The sequence below is a fragment of the Amborella trichopoda genome, chromosome 3 (genome assembly GCF_054954075.1).
Source record: "Amborella trichopoda isolate Santa Cruz 75 chromosome 3, AtrichopodaSantaCruz75HAP2 v2.0, whole genome shotgun sequence".
NCBI classification, from domain to species: Eukaryota; Viridiplantae; Streptophyta; class Magnoliopsida; order Amborellales; family Amborellaceae; genus Amborella; species Amborella trichopoda.
The window spans coordinates 51,154,419-51,171,586 of record NC_142338.1 but is presented as its reverse complement, the minus strand read 5'-3'; the positions used below and the strand labels follow the sequence as shown (position 1 = coordinate 51,171,586).

The window sequence follows — 17,168 nt, the reverse complement described above, 5'->3', positions numbered from 1 at the left end:
TTTCAAAATGACACAGTTAACATGCAGTTAGCTCGCATATTGTAGAAATGCGGGCTTGGCAATAAATATGTTGTTTAAATATAATTTGATCCTAATTTTTAGAGAGTATATAATATTTAACATGGAGATCATGAATATAAAAAAAAAAAACTGAAAGCTATTTATTATATTAGTAAAACATTTGAACCATTAGTTACCATTGTTTTTAGATGGAGCCACCAATTTGCATCCATCTTTAACATGGATGCTTTGTACCTTTGGGTCACATATTATAGAAATGTGGTCTAGCTTGCATGAAACAATTGTTTATTTCAAAATGGGTGGTTGTAAGAATGTTGTTGAATAGGCACAAAGTTCAAAAAAAAAATCTCAAACTTCATGACTCACTGCAAACCGTCAAATTTGACAAGTGGAAAAAATTATTACTTTTTAGAATGGGGTTGAGGCCATGGTGGTAGCATCACTTGTATCCCAAGTAAGGTCTATGCTTCTATTGTCATCTAACGCATTAAAAAACCACTAATGATTTAAAAACAATTAGGGGCTCGTCATTCCCACTGAATTACCCAAAAAAAATGGTTATGACTTCCATGTTAGTTGAAAGATAAATGATCTATTTGTTAGCAATCCCAAATAAGTATGTAAGTTGCATACATTTCTTCATATCTCGACTCTTATGGAGTCATGTTATTTGCTAAAATTGATAAAAATCGTTCCTTTGCACGTTATATATATATATATAGATAGAAGGCCTGTTTGTTTTGTTTTTTCTCCTTCTACTATTACTTGTCAGGTTTTATCATTATTTTCTTCCATTATTTGCAATTCTCATCTATTGGATAAAAGATCACATTTGTAATGTTTGCTAAGTTTTTATTTTTATGACTATGTAATAACTCATTGAATGCAAATTTGGTCTCTTGCGGTCAATTAATCAGTTTTCATCATACGAATGAGAATATTTTTTTGTTTTAATCGTTATTTTATTATGTACGGTTCATTAACAGTAGGGAAAATAACCTCTAACCCCCTCTCCGAAATTTCCATCCCTGTTAGCCTTTGGGTTCACCAAAATCTCTTGTACCCCTCAAGTTTTAAATTTTGGAACGGTTAGCTTTCTAAATATGTTTTTCTTTGTACTTTTTACAAATTTGATATGTTTATTTTACAAAACGCCAAACCTTTACATTATTCGTCAATTTCCTTTCCTTTCTCTTCCGTTGCCTAAAACCAATCTTATCTCCGTAGACCCCACTCCATAAATTCAGACACGAAAAGAAAATGAAAATTGTGTTTTTTTAATATTATGACCAATTTCATAATTGCATCAATATCTTTTGAACTTGGAAAATGATTAGTCAAGATCTTTATTACTATCATTGATGGATAGTTATTATTTATTTATTCATTTAATTGAAAAAATTAGATCTAATTGAATATATTTTATGATAAATAACACTATAAGGAATCAAAACCCTATAATATTAACATATTATGTGCAAATACTTGAATACAATCGATTGAATGGCGGAAAACCGAACTTCTTACTTGTTTTTCCTGCAACCGTGGCTTCAAATCCAAATAAGAGTTGTGATGGATCAAAATACTCACAAGGTATAATTAGTTTATTCTAATAACACTATTAAGATCAATAACCCTCATATTTTATAAAAAATGATGCCCTATTTTGCTTGAAATCAGAAAAATGGCAGAAACCTAAAAAAACACGTTGTTCTTCACAAATCCGCTGATTTGTGATTGAAATTGAATATTTCAATTCCAATTTATCGATTGATAAGGCTGAAAAGCTAAATAAAAAAGCTGAAACATTCGATTCACATGCTGAAAAAGCACAACAATCATAAAAAAACTGCCAAAATTTGATGATTCCCATCGCAAAACACTGTTCACATGTGTTTGAACAGTGACTCGGGCGATCTACTGTCCAGAATCGCCCTGTTCTCTCTAGACACGGGCGATTCTCCATGTTTCGTTGGATCTTGGCACAAGTACGCTGATTCCCAAGTCGAACCGTGCGAGCCCGATTTGACACGCCGACTTTTTAAACATTGGTTCAAACTTTAAAGGGTGCAATTTGCATACAGATGCATCCGTAGGTGTAGAGGTAAGGTGCACCTTCAAATTTTATCACGATATATAATTTTGATGTAAAATGTTCTTAAGATTATCTCAAAATCTATTTTTATATCTAATTATAAAATTTTAAATTTAAAAAATGTTTAAAATCAAGTAAATCTATAAACATATGAAAATCTTGAAAATAGACGGCGTAGATAATATGTTGTAAAATATACTATTTCTAATAATAAAAATCTTTTTATTTTTCATAACCATATATATCGATCAATCAAAAGGTTTTTCAACAATAAAACTACATTTTCCGATATATTGTTTGAGCGGCTTCCGTAGTTCTACGTTATAAGGTACCATCCTCATATAAATTTTTTCCAATCTTTAAAAGTAGGGAAGACATTTATGGGGGGATTCTTTAAGTCACACCAACTTCATGGAGTTTCTAGGGTACACGATATACAATTAGGGAATCCACCATCCATAATCAATGACAGCCAGAGGATATTCAGCATGATGTCCGGCTTCCCTGGCAATACTTCATTTCAGAATTAGAAAAATCACCTGTTTGAATCGGAATCGCTTGGTTTTGATCGGAAGGTACATGTACTTCCGGGAATCACCGAGGGTAGACTGGTTAAATGGAATCAATTAAAAAACAAAAAAATCTCAAAATATCGTACATGTACATAAAATATAAAAAATGGCGAGTATGTTTTTTAAAAGAAAAAATTTATATAAGGTTGCAACATTAAAATGTAGGATCAAAGATGCACCTCAAAAATCTATTAAAAAATGTTAGTTTTATTGTTGATAACCCTTCTAATTGATCATCTTGACATCGAGGTGTATAAATAAGAAACATAAAAAATAAAAAATTGAATCTTATAAATAGTACATCTTGCTATACATTATCTAGACCATCCATTTTTAAGATTTTCATATGTTTATAGATCTAATTGATTTCAACTATTTTTGAAATTTAAAATTTTTATAATTAGATATGAAAATAGATTTGAAATAATCCTTTTAAACCAATATCACATGTTATAATAAAACTTGGAGGTGCGCCTTAATTGGATTGTTTAAAGTTGCAGAAACCATACCCTTTTTTAAATACCACAAGAATTAAGAGATTTGCAAAACTTCCCAAAAATTATTTGATGCTGGCATTTTCCTAAAATTATCGTTTGGGGTTTAGGTAAATTGATACTCGAGTCATGAACACTAGTGTGTGGCCGTTTTATCCTACCCACTCACTATTCTAAGAAGCTGAACTCCAAGATGAACATTAAAATATGGGAATATATACTATTAGACCATTTACTTCTCATACAAAGTGGTCATAATTACTTACAACTATCCGATATGAAGTTTGATAGCTCGGATGTGTTACAAGGTTCGATTTTTTTTTTTGAGGTTTGAGCTTGGTCAATAGAATAATTGCAGCCACCCAATTTCACATCTAATAATCAAAATTAATATCTTACTTCGTATCAAAGTAAATAGTCTCATTCTATACTTTTCTTTAAAATATTGGGTTATCTTTGAAAGAGCGTTTCTGGATTACTTTTTTCCTTTTCTTTATTGTCATGAGCCATGAAACCCCATCATCCGAACTTTTATGATATGGATTTTGGGCTTTTAGCAACCTGCTTTGTAGCTTTGGTAAAATTGTCCTGTTTTGAATCATGGGATGGGATTGTATACTATAAGACTATTTATTATTTGTATATGAAGGTCACAATTTTCTTAACCGTTTGAAGTGAAATCTAACATATTAAAATGTATCACAACTTTTGAGAACATTTGTTTAAAACTTTGTGCTCAAGTAGTGATAGTGACACTTCACGACCCGCTTGATTTCACATCCAACGATTGATAATAATTATGACTTTCTTGTATCAAAAGTAGATGATCTCATATCGTACGTTTTCTTGAATCATAGCCTCTCCATATCAAAGAAAAAAAAAAAACTTTGATGAGAAGTTAAGGGAGAACGTATAATTTTGAAGCTAAAATTGGATCGATAGACATGCATGATTTAATTTTAGGGCATACAACCACATGCTAAATTTACACTAGGATTATAGCAAGGGCTACCTAAGGATAAAACCCATAAAAGGTCTGCATATTAAACTGTAAAACATCCTAATGAGCATCGATTTTAAGGAAATTTATGGAAAGGGTGCGGTTTGTATGTAGCCCAGGCTCTAAACAATTAAATTAGAGCTTACCTTCAAATAATCGTGTCGAGAAATGCAGTTTCAATAATAGTATTGAGAAATGCATGTTCAATGTTGAAAATCTTCGTGATAGCTTTAAAATATATTTTCATTTTTATTTATAAAATTTAAAACTTAAAAATAATGTAAATCATCGACGTATCTATAAAAAAAAAAACTTGATAGCTGAAGCACCCGTTCTGGACTAGGTATGCTACTTTGCAGTATGTGGAACGAACATTTTTTAAACTCCAGGTATGGAATTTTATCGATGGGAAAAGTTTATATCCGGTTGCATCCTTACGTCAATAGCAACCTTATAAACCGTCCAATATTTTGGACGGTTAAGATTTCCTCGAACTCCTGGAACTCTTACATCGTTTCTCTCTTAAAACCCCCGACTACGGCTTCGCCGTGAGCAATGGCAGATGCGTTTCACTCGTTGAAACCGTGGGCGTGGTGGTGGGTAGAGAGAGAAAGGACAAGTTCCTCTGCGTCCATGTTGAGGATGGCAGTGCCCTGCTCCCCTGCATTCTCTGGCTGAGCCACCTCTATCTCAGCCCTAATCCATCAGTTGCTTTTTAGGATGGCAGTCGAACAGGCGGAGGAGGTGGCTTTGGGGAAATTGATGACTATTAAGAGGGAGGATCACTGAGTATAGAGGGGGTCAAGCAGATCACTGTGTCCAATTTGAGGGTGTCAAAGAGGACCCGAATGATGAGATTCTTCACTGGTTGCAGTGCATCAAGTTGGGGAAAGAGTCTTACAATTTGCGACCGCCACTCAGTTCGAATTCGTTATCCTGATGAACATGGGGCTTGCGGTTAAGTTTAGAGTTAATGGTGGAAGAGCGAAGCAGAAATTGAGCACTCGCACCTCACTTCCCCCTCTCTCACGAAAGCACTTTTTTCTGTTACTTCCTAATCTAAAACCAGATCTGAGAGAAAATGCATATCAAACCTTTTTTCTCTCTAGTCTCTAGTTAATGGGTAGAGGGAAGGAAACTGGGGCACCAGTGAGAGCGCCGGTTTTCCCTCGGTCTTAATGCGCAATCTCAACCGTTGAAATGCTTCAACGGTGGAGATACCTCTACGGCTACGGATGCATCCGTATGCCTATTGCACCCCACCCTTTCCTTTATTTTTTGCCCACTCAATCTTTGCGTAGGCCGAGATGATACATAAAATTTTGGCGGCGGATGCGTCTAAATTGTTCTTTGCAGGTTCTGTAGAGAGAGAAGAAAGACTGTAGAGAGAGAGAGAGACGGCAGCATTTCGAAATCAGTAGCGATTTTGTCTCGTGCAGTGAGCCCCGTACACGACGTCTTCTTCAAACTTCTTGACCAGCGGCCAGAGAAAGCGAGACGTAGAGAGAGAAAGTGGGGTTCCGAGAGAGAGAGAGATGGTGGCCTTTTCCAGGATGTAAATCCTGTCATCGTTCTCCGCCTGGAGATTCTGCACCATTCTTGCGTGTCAAGTCTCTGGAGTATGCTTACGCACGCACGTCTTTCTCTCTCTCTCTCTAATTCTGTCTCTTGCGCCGTTAATGCAAGAGCAGCCGATCAAAGGCGTACTTTGCATTGTTGGACCTTCTCTTTCTACTTTCCGCCAGCCTTGCGGCCCCATTTACTCCTTTCTCTCTCCTCGTAAAAAAGTCCGATTTCCTCTCTCTCCTCTTTCTCTCTCTACAAATAAATTTTGATTTGACCAACTCAATCAGTTCAAATAACGGATTTCATGACGAGGGCTCTACTTCTCTTTCTAGATTCCTTTCAGCGATCATTTTTCTTCGATTGCCTCGCCTGCAACTGTCCCTTTTTCTCTCTCCAGGATTAGGAATTCTGCGGGCCATGGGCAAGGCAGACGGACGGCTGCCGGAAACTCCTTTTTAGTCCGACACACTAGCCCGCACCGCCAGCCAGTACGAAAAGCCCGTACAACGAGCCCGACCCGCACCTAGAGCTCGCACGAGGAGCCTGCACGAAGAGCCCGCACCATCCACAAGCCCGCACGAAGAGCCCGCACCAATCTACATGCCCGCAAGACGGGACCTCACCAACCACGGGCCCGCACGACAAGACCGCACAAACCAGAAGCCCGCACAAAGGGACCGCACCATCCATAGGCCCGCACGAAGAGACCGCACCATCCACAAGCCCGCACGATGGAACCGCATAAACCAGAGGCCCGCACGAAGGGACCGCACAAACCAGAGGCCCGCACGAAGAGCCCACACAAACCACATGCCCGCACAAAGAAACCGCACAAACCGCATGCCCGCACGAAAGAGCCCGCATTTCCACAAGAACGCACGAAGAGACCGCACCTTCTACATGCCCGCATGAAGAGACCGCACCACCCACATGCCCCGCACGTCGAGACCGCACCATCATCTACAAGCCCGCACGAAGAGACCGCACCTTCTACATGCTCCGCACGAAGAGCCCGCACAACACCCACATGCTTGCACGAAGAGACCGTACAAAACACCCACATGCTTGCACGAAGAGACCGTACAAATCCACATGCCCGCAAGAAGAGACCGCGCGTTCCATATGCCCGCACGAAGAGCCCGCACCTTCCACATGCCCGCACGAAAGAAACCGCACCATCAACATGACCGCACGAAGAGCCCGCACCATCAACATGCCCGCACGAAGAGGCCGCATCATCCACATGCCCGCACGAAAGAAACCGCACCATCAACATGCCCGCACGAAGAGCCCGCACCATCCACATGCCCGCTCGAAGATCCTGCACAAACCACATGCCCGCACGAAGAGCCCGCACCCCCACGAGGAGCCCGTACCAACCTCAGGTCGGCACGACGGCCCGCGCGCGTACGGGGAGCCCGCACGATGTTACCGAACGACGAGCCCGCACTAAGAGCCCGCGCGATGAGGCCGCACCAAGAGCCCCGCACCAACCGCAAGTCAGCTCATTATGGCCAGCCAAACGACTGCGGCAGCTCCTTTTGGCGTCATCGAAGTGCGAGAGATCTTGGAATCTGCATATACGGATGGGAGCATTAAACTTTATAAATAAAGATATTTGAAACATTTTTCGATAGTATTTGAAAGTAGGGTCTAATTTGATTGATTGTTTAGTGCCAAGGCTCTATACAAACCTCACCCATAAATACTTCAGATTTTTTTGGGTATCTCTTTCAATGTATCCGCAATAAATAATCTTCAAAAGACAGTTACATTTTCATCTTTATTCATTTCATTAGAAGATCAACCTTGATATATATCATTTAGAATATGTGGAGTGTAGCATCAACTGGCAGCTGCTGCGATGAACTATTTCCTACCCCTCAAGTCTTTTATTTTTGAACTAAAGACGCGTGCTGCAGACGGGTTCATCTCAACAATGAACGGTTGAGATTAAATCCAAGCAAAGAGTTTCTATGAGTATTGATATCATTATATCATGATAAGAGGAAAAATTATATATACCCCTTTGCCATACGATCTGGTACACCTTAATACATTTTAAACCGCATAACTAAAACCTAGTTATTGTTTGTTTTTGCAGACATCCCAAGGGAAGAACGCATTTTCTTTTCCATGAAAGTACCCCATGTATAAACCCACATATCTCTCTCTAAAACTTGAAATTTTAGAGAGTGTATCTCAAAAAATTTAAAGAGAAAATGTAACTCAAATTTTTAGTCAAAAAACGAGGGAAAAATTAATTTTTATACTGATTTTATTATGCTAATTATCATTTTTGTGTGTGATTTTGTCTCACACAAAAATTGGGCCTCTCTTTCTCGCTTTCTCATACATACGCACACATGTAAAGCACATTGGATATCTCTCCATACACATACAAAAATATTGGACATCTCTCTCTTTACACACATACAAATATACAAACACATTCGACATGGGAAAGGTGTCTATACTTCTCCTACGGTATAGAAGATCTATGCTTCTCCTACCATCCAATTTTGATCACGAGAGCTGCTCACCGTTTGATCTTCGATCCGATGTCTCAAAGTATTTTATTTTTAGTTTTTTTATATAAATTGTATGAATAGAAAATTTGGTACGTGCCATCTTCTCATTGGAGCACACCAATAAAAAATATTAAAAATAAAATATTGATAAAATATAATGAACAAAATATCCCTTGAATCTTTCAGGGGTATTTTGGTCATTTTATTTTATAATTATTTTATTATATAAATAAATAACCAATCCAAAATATTTTATAATATCATATAATTTAAAATATATTATTGACAACTGTAATAAAAATAGTACACTACATGATTTATAATACAAAAATTAATAAATAAAATAAAAGATTTGGTTATCAATGTAGAAATTATTAGAATGCGTACCAATTTTATTTAATTTTTTAGGTTTCTAGAATAAATTAGTGGAAGAGATTGTTAGTAGAAAGAGAGATATTTGAAATGGCCTCATTGTATGAATTCTATCTTTAAATTAATATTACTAAATTTATGTTAAAGACCATCATGTTATAAAAATAAAAAATAAAATTAGACCATTTATTTCTAGGTTGTATTAAGAAATACTTTTTATTTTTTTGACAAGATATACTTATTGTGTTATCTTTTATTTATTTTTACAAGAAAAATATGATACTTGTTGATTATCTTTTTTTCTTTTTTTTTGACAAAAGAAGAAGAAGTTGTACTACATTTTTTTTGCTTGTTGTATTACTTTTCATTTATTTTTACAAGAAAAATAAAAAAATGATGCTGCCAAAGTACATTTTATTTTTTTATGCCTTTTGTTTTATTTTTTTGCAAGAAATACTTGTTATATTACTTTGTATTTTTTTTTACAAGAAAAATAAAAAAATTTTGTATTATCTTTTTTATCTCTATCATGAAAAGCCTTTTATTTTTTCTATTTTTTTACAACAATATTTTCTACCTTTGTTTATTTTTTTGACAACAAAAATATAAACGAGGACACGCTTTAAGGGGTTCGAACTCTAGACGTCCTCCGAAAAATTGGAGATGTCAACCAACACCGCCACATCGCCTAATGTGATTTTATTAGCTTCTATAATAATATATATTTAATCGTCTTGCTTTAATGATTTTTGGTAGGAATTATCCCACATCGAAGGATAAGCGTTGCTTTGTTATCTATAAATTCTTGTGTAATATATGTTGCATTGCGCGTATAGAAAAGTGATGGCGCCGAAATGTGAGGTGAGTTACTACGTGTGGAGGATTTTTAGGTGCCATGTGTTGCTCTCGTGAGGCGGCCATGTGTAAGACTCCCGATTCACTATTGGGAATCGCCCGGTTCTCTTTGGACACGAGCGATTCCTGGTTTTTTTGTGGAACCGGCTCGGTTGCAGACGATTCTCAAGTCGAACCGGGCGAGTCCGACTGGACTCGGTGAGTTTTCAAACCTTGGTCATTGAATGCTAAATTTGTCTCTTACAGTTAATTAATCAATTGTCATCATATGAATGAGAATCTTTTTTTTTTTAATCGTTATTTTATTATGTATGGTTCATTGACGGTAGGGAAAATAACCTCTAACCCCCTCCTCGAAATTTCCATCCCTGTTAGCCTTTGGGTTCACCAAAATCTCTTGTACCCCTCAAGTTTAAATTTTGGAACGATTAGCTTTCTAATTATGTTTTTCTTTGTTCTTTTTACAAATTTGATATTTTTATTTTACAAAACGCCAAACCCTTATATTAGTCAACTTCCTTTCCTTTCTCTTTCGTTGCCTAAAACCAATCTTATCTCCGTAGATCCCACTCCATAAATTTAGACATGAAAAGAAAATGAAATTTGTGTTTTTTTAATATTATGACCTATTTCATAATTGCATCAATATCTTTTGAACTTGAAAAATGATTAGTCAAGATCTTTATTACTATCATTGATGGATTGTTATTATTTATTTATTCATTTAATTAAATAAATTTCTCAAAATACTTATAAAAAATGAATTATTTAACAATTAATATATTGTTGTTGTTATTATTATACTTATTATTAATTATAATTGTTATTATTACGATTATCATCATCAACCAAATTTGTATACCAAAATGAATGACTAATGTATGGGTTTGGCATTTTGTGATCAAATTTACAAAAAGAACAAAAAAAAAGGGGTTAATGGTCCCAAAGTTTTAAACATGAGGGGTACAAGGGTTTTGGTGATCCCAAGGGGCTAATAGAGATAGAAGCTTTGGGGAGGGGGTAGAAGTCATTTTCCCTTTACTATATTTCACCATTTATGTGAGCCTAATCTAGATTATCTAGTATAAAAAAAAATTTAGAAAAAATATCCCCTTATCCCCTATTTTTAACTTTCATATTAGTAAAATGTCTCTATCTTTTCTATCTTATAACCCCCTAGACCCCTTTGACTATAAATTTTTTACCCAAACAAACACTAAAAGGACACCCTATATAAACATTTATCTCTCTCAAACTCCATCCCTCTCTCACATCACCATCTTAGTCTCTCAAAACTCCATCTCTCTTTTTAAAACCCAAACTCCATCTCTCTCACACATTACCATATCTCTCTCAAAACTCAATTTCTCTATCTAAAACCTAAACTCTATCTCTCTCTCTAAAACTCATCTCTCTCATGCATCATTGTCTCTCTCTCACATCACCGTATCTCTCTGTAAAGATAGAGATAGTAGAGATAGTCGAGGAGATATAAATAGTCGAAGATAGTTTTTTTTAATTTTAAGTTTATCTTGTATTTGATGTAGATATATCTTTTGATAAGCCTAGATTAGTTCATTATTATCAACAATTGACTAGCACTCACTTGATAAGACTAGATTAGTTCATTGTTATCAATAACTGATTAGCCCTATATGTATAAGGGACTTTGTATATTCTTGATAATTAATCAATACACATAGATTTTTCTGGAGGATTCAGAATTTTAACATGGTTTCAGAGCCTGGTTGATCTATCACTAGCGATCCGCTATTGTCCGGCCATTGTGATATCTAATCTACCATTAGCAATCCGTTGTTGCCCAGATCGTGAAGAAGAGGGTCAAGAAGTTTAAGAGGCCCCAGAGCGACCACAAGATCTCTGTAAAAGAAAACTGGCGAAGGCCTAAGGGTATAGACTCTCGTGTCAGGAGGAAGTTCAAGGGAGTCACATTGATGACGAACATTGGATACGGCTCAAACAAAAAGACAAGGCATTACCTTCCCAATGGTTTCAAGAAATTTGTGGTGCACAATGCCAATGAACTCGACCTCCTGTTGATGCATAACAAGACTTTCTGTGCAAAGATTGCTCACAATGTGTCCACTTTGAAGAGGCAAAATGTGTCCACTTTGAAGAGGAAATCCATTGTGGAGAGGGCTGCTCAGCTCGACATTGCAGTTACTAACAAGTTGGCGAGGTTGCGCAGCCAAGAAGACGAGTAGATGGTGGTTTAGTCTCTTTCTTCTTGTTTTATCAGAGATTAGTTTTTTAATCCAACCAGATAGGCTTTTTGGGATAAGCTTTCCATTTTTTTATAACTGAGACTCTTCAGGGAACTTTGAGTTGTGCTGGGGATCTTGTGTTTGTTTTGTGATTAATATTTTTGTTCGTCGTAAATTTACAAGTTTGAGGTTCCTTAAAAAAAAAAGAAAAAGGGAGGTGGTCCATAGGGACCATATTATATCAAAACTCCTTTTTATGTTCATGAATTTCCAAATTCTTGATCAGGTCTATGAGTTCTGATACAACTTATACATGGCTTCTGAAAAAGGAGATGTATTGGCTATAAACCTTGATGGGAAAAATTATCCTGATTAGCGGTTTCATTTTCAATTCTTTGTTGAAGGGAAATGTTTATGGAGGTATGTTGATGGTACTGAACCTGAACCAGTTACACCCAATACTAAAGATTCTCAACAATGGAAGATCAACAATGCAAAAATTATCTCATGGATCCTCGGCTCTGTAGATTTGGTTATTGGAAGGCCAATGCGTGGCTTCCATACTGCGAAAGAAATGTGGGAATATTTAGAAAATTTTTATCAGCAATCAAATCTTGCAAGACGCTTCCAAATCGAGTATGATATGTTTTTCTATAGTCAAAGGGAGAAAACCATTCAGGAATATTATGTTAGTTTCATGAACTTATGGATAAAATATGAATATGTAAACTTGAAGGCTATCACTACTGCTTGTTGCATTCAGAGCTTAATGGAGATAAATGGTGACAGGAAGGTGATGCAGTTTTTGATGAAGTTGCTCCTAGACTATGAAATTTTTTGAGCCAATATTTTTAATCGTGAAAAAATAGCCAATATGGATGCTATTCTATGTGAATTACTTCGTGAGGAAATAAGAATCATGACCCAAGCCACCATTGAGGGAAAAAAAGATATAGAGTAGGTACTTGTAACTCAACGGGCTAGAGGAACACCATCACAAAAGGATCCCTATTTGCTGCAATGTTATGAGTGTAAAGAATATGGTCATATAACATTTTAGTGTAAGAAGAAATTTTTTTGTACTTATTATAAACGTGCTGGACATATTATCACAGAATGTCGAAATCCTTCTCGACGAGGCAACCGGGCATTCAATGCACGAAGACCTTTGTACAGGGCATACCAAGCTGCTAATGATGCTTCCAAGGGACTAAAAGTAGAGATCCCTCCATTCAATACTATTCATGACCCAAATACGACAATGTCCCAGACATCAGATGATCTTCGACAGTTGGTACAGAACTCTGTCTCTACGGCTATCTCTTCTGCTTTCTCCACCATGGGCTTGTCTGGTATGAACTCTCACCTGTCATCTAGCGTAAATCCCCTTTGGTTTATTGACTCAGGTACCTCCAATCATATGACTGAAGTGTACACAAGTCCAGCATCTACTAAACCATACCACAATAATAATCAGATTCTCACCGCTAATGGGGATAAACTGAATATTATTGACACTGATAATCTTTCACTTTCTATCTCCCGTGGTACACCTTTTCATTTACGTAATGTCATATTCGTTTCTAAACTAACTGCTAATTTAATATCTGTGCGCCAACTAGTTGATGATAGTTACAATGTTCAATTTTCTCGTGATGGTTGTCTAATATAGGACCAACGCACTGGGAGAGTGATAGGGAAGGGGCGTACAATTAGTCGTTTGTTTGCCTTAGAGTTTGAAAAACCAAATCATGATACTTCTTTCTTTTCTCCATCGAATTCTGATTTTTCTGTTTCCAATAAACAATAGCATATGTGGCATCGGAGACTTGGTCATCCGAATGCAAATAAATTAGATACTTTGTTTCGTTCTGGTTCATTGCTAAATAAAGCTCTTGATTTGAATTCTACCAATAAATATTGTATTAGTTGCTCTTTAAATAAAAGCACTAGTTTGCCTTTTCTGACTCGAGTAGCTACAACAACTGCACCTTTCTATCTCATTCATAGTGATGTGTGGGGTCGTTATCCAGAATGGGATATAAGTATTTTGTTTTGTTCATTAATGATTGTACACGCTATACCTGTATATACTTTATACGCCATAAATCAGAAGTGTTCTCCCATTTTAAAACGTTTTTATCTATGATTGCAACTCAGTTTAATACCAAAGTAAATATCTTACGGTCAGACTTCAGGGGGGAATATTTATCAAATGATTTTCAAGACATTTTAAAAACACAGGGTATCCAATCGTAGAAAACTTGTCCATATACTCCACAACAGAATGACATGGCTGAAAGGAAACCACATCTTAGAAGTTGTGAGGACCCTTATGTATGACTCTCGTATTCCTCATAGTTTTTGGGTTGAAGTTGCATCAACAACTATTTATCTCATAAATCACCTCCCATCAATGGTTTTGCATAAGCAATCTCCATATTATTTTTTATTTTATGTTCATCCTGATTATTCACTATTGCATATTTTTGGGTGTGTATGTTTCGTTCATCTTCCACCGCATGAACGAATAAAATTTTCAATTCAAGCAGTCACTTATGTTTTGTGGGTTATTCTCCCGACCAAAAGCGGTTTCTATGTTATAATCCAACAGCTCGTCGTATATGTATTTCTCGCAATGTTGTCTTTTTGAAAAGCATCTTTTATTACTCTTCAATAGCAAAATCATCAGGTCATCTGCTCCTTTCTTTCCAGATTTATCCATTAATAAACCATCACACCTTTTAGTGCCTCAACAACAAGGCCAACAACACCAATCTACGCACACTCCTTCTCACCAACCAGAGTAAGATCAAACATCTACCCTACCTATAAGTGATTATGTTCTTACTCCTATTGATAGCTCTACTCAGTTACGACGTTCTTCATGTGTACCTCACGCACTTGATCGATATGGTTTATCCCTTGATGATTTTGATTTTTCACTACAGCCTAGAGCTTTTTTTACCTCTCTTGATACGATTGAGATCCCTTTTAATGACCTAAATCTCGGTTTACTCCCTAAATCATTATTTGCCCCTTTATATTCCGTGGATATTCCTCCCTCTTACCAGCAAGCCTTGACTATCCCTTGTTGGAAACAGGCAATGGATGCAGAAATCAATGCCTTGTTGGAAAATGATATTTGGGATCGTGTTCTGTATCCTCCTCACACATCTATTATTGGCAGTAAATAGGTATTTTATGTGAAGCTTAAATTTGATGGACGGATCGAGTGATATAAAGCCCGATTAGTTGCGCAAGGTTACAAACAGGCGTATGACATAGAATATGATGAAACGTTTGCTCCAGACTATGATGAAACATTTGCTCATGTTGCTAAAATGGCTACTATATGAACCGTAATTGCCCTCTCCGCTATTCGTCAGTGGACTATATCTCAAATGGATGTGAAAAATACATTTCTCCATGGACATTTTGAAAGAGACAGTATATATACGACCTCCTCCTGATTATTGCAATGATAAATCTATGGTATGTCATTTGAAAAAGTCCTTATATGGTTTAAAACAAGCTCCTAGAGCTTGGTTTGAACGATTTCGACAGCGCGTTCTGCATGCTGGGTTGAAACAAAGTGCTAATGACTATTCACTATTTACTCATCATTGTTCTTCAGGAATAACAATTCTTCTCCTATATGTTGATATGATATTCTCATCACAGGGGACAACCTGGATAATATCAGACACTTGAAAGAGCTTCTCAGTCAATCATTCAAAATGAAAGATTTGGGTCCTTTAACTTATTTTCTTGGGCTGGAGATTCATTATTCCCCTAATGGATACATAGTTAACCAGAAGAAGTACACTAAAGATTTGATCAAACTGGATAACTTATCTGATGAAAAAAGAGTAGATACACCAATGGAGGTGAATGTAAAATATAGAAAGGATGATGGCGACAAATTTTCAGATCCTACTCTATATAGACAACTGGTTGGGAGTCTACTTTATCTCACTATGACTCGTTCATATATTTCTCATGCTGTTCAGGCCGTTAGCCAATTTGTTGCTGATTCTCGTCGCATCCACCTCTCTGTTGTCCATCGTATTATTCGTTATCTATGGGGTACATATCATAGAGGTCTTTTATTCTCTTCTAACTCTTTTCTCCAGTTACGAGCCTATGCCGATACGGATTGGGTAGGATGCCCCGATACTAGACGTTCAACTACTAGGCGGTGTGTTTTTCTTGGAGATTCTCTTATCTCATGGAAATGTAAGAAACAACAAACTATGTCTAAATCTTTTGCAGAAGCCAAATATCGAGCAAATGTCCTTAGCTTGCAGTGAAATTACTTAGTTGAGAGGCCTTTTACAGGACCTCAATATTCTTCATCGAACTCCTACACCATTGTATGCTGATAATATGAACGTCATACGTATTGCGTCAAATCCAGTGTTTCATGACCACACAAAGCATATATAGGTTGATTGTCATTTCATTCGTGACAAGTTTATGGTCGAAGAAGTTTCACTCCCATATATTACCTTCCAACAACAACTTGCAGATATCCTTACCAAGGCAATGACCTGTGCTCGTCATGACTATCTCGTTGACAAACTGATGATGTTCACCCAACCTCAGTTTGAGGGGGAGTGTAGAGATAGAGATAGTCGAGGAGATATAGATAGTTGAATATAGTTTTTTTTAATTTTAAGTTTATCTTATATTTGATGTAGATATCTCTCTTGATAGGCCTAGATTAGTTCATTATTATCAACAGTTGATTAACACTCTCTTGATAATACTAGATTAGTTCATTGTTACCAATAACTAATTAGCCCTATATGTATAGGGGACTCTGTATATTCTTGATAATTAATCAATACACAGAGACTTTCTTGAGGATTCAGAAGTTTAACACTCTTTTAAAACTCCATCTCTCTCTCTAAAACCCAAACTCCATCTCTCCCTCTAAAATCAAGTCTCTCCTTGCATCTCTCTGGTTTTCTACGGTTCTTGCTAAGCCAAAATTAGCAATCTTGGCCCTTAACTAACCATAAAAAAGAACATTACTGCTCTTGATATCTATATGAACATAACCAGGACTCGTGTAATTGTGAAGATAATGGAGTCCATTTTGCTATATCATGAGCAATCCGCACCCTTTGCTTCCAACCCAGACCAAAGAACCTCTCTCTCCCATGCTTTCTTTCTCTATGAAGCCAATCACTGAGAGAACCATTCTCTGCAAATTCATAAACCAAGTATGCATTCCCTTGATGTATACAAAATCCAGACAATCTTACGATGTTCAAATGATTTATCGTCTCCAATATGCTGATTTCAGATGAAGCATCCCCACTCATCCTCTTTATAGCAGCTATATCCCCCTTTATAGTGGCCCTATAAACTGATCCCTTAATTCTATAATCTGAGCTAAAATCATTGGTAGCTTTCTGCAAATCCTCAA

At 36.5% G+C, this 17,168-nt stretch overlaps 1 long non-coding RNA gene and 1 pseudogene across 2 annotated transcripts; both read left to right on the top strand.

Moving 5' to 3' along the window:
* Positions 1-4,736: 4,736 nt before the first annotated feature.
* LOC148782944 (uncharacterized) lies at positions 4,737-7,532 on the top strand. The gene is made up of 2 exons (XR_016051514.1): positions 4,737-5,801; positions 6,146-7,532. It is a non-coding gene; the product is annotated as an uncharacterized LOC148782944 (long non-coding RNA).
* Positions 7,533-9,494: 1,962 nt separating this feature from the next.
* Positions 9,495-11,943, top strand: LOC105420275 (large ribosomal subunit protein eL32z pseudogene; annotated as a pseudogene). The gene is made up of 2 exons (XR_016050997.1): positions 9,495-9,512; positions 11,333-11,943. The product of XR_016050997.1 is annotated as a large ribosomal subunit protein eL32z pseudogene (transcript).
* Positions 11,944-17,168: the final 5,225 nt, after the last annotated feature.